Source organism: Galeopterus variegatus, unplaced genomic scaffold (genome assembly GCF_000696425.1).
Source record: "Galeopterus variegatus unplaced genomic scaffold, G_variegatus-3.0.2 Scaffold1708, whole genome shotgun sequence".
Classification (NCBI taxonomy): domain Eukaryota; kingdom Metazoa; phylum Chordata; class Mammalia; order Dermoptera; family Cynocephalidae; genus Galeopterus; species Galeopterus variegatus.
The window spans coordinates 303,167-303,754 of record NW_007727819.1 but is presented as its reverse complement, the minus strand read 5'-3'; positions in this window follow the sequence as shown (position 1 = coordinate 303,754).

Genomic DNA, 588 nt, shown 5'->3' with positions numbered 1-588 from the left:
CTCTCAAAGACATTCTGAAAAACCTCTGGCATCCTATAAAAAACACAAACTATAGATTAGAGGATGCATGATCAAAATGAGATATAATACAGGGTAATTAACTAAGAGGAAATCAGCAGTCACTTTTTGTATCCCATATTGGGCATAAACATTCAAACTTTATCTTTAAAATTTTTGAAAGTATATACAGAATAGACAATTCTATACATTGAATCAAAGAGCATGGATAATAATGGAGTTATTTATGCAATGATTCTGAAGTTCTGTGAGGGTTTTTTTAAATCATAATCTATAAAAAGTTCAATACAGGGCCGGCCAGGTGGCGCACTGGAGAGTGCGCCGCTTAGGAGTGCAGCGGTGGTCCCACCGAGGGTTTGGATCCCATGTGGAGACCGGTTCCCGCTCACTGGCTGAGCGCGGTGNACACTGGAGAGTGCGCCGCTTAGGAGTGCAGCGGTGGTCCCACCGAGGGTTCGGATCCCATGTGGAGACCGGTTCCCGCTCACTGGCTGAGCGCGGTGCGGGCACAACACCGAGGGTTGCAATCCCGTTGCCGGTCCCCGGTATGGGCGCGACACCGAGGGTTGC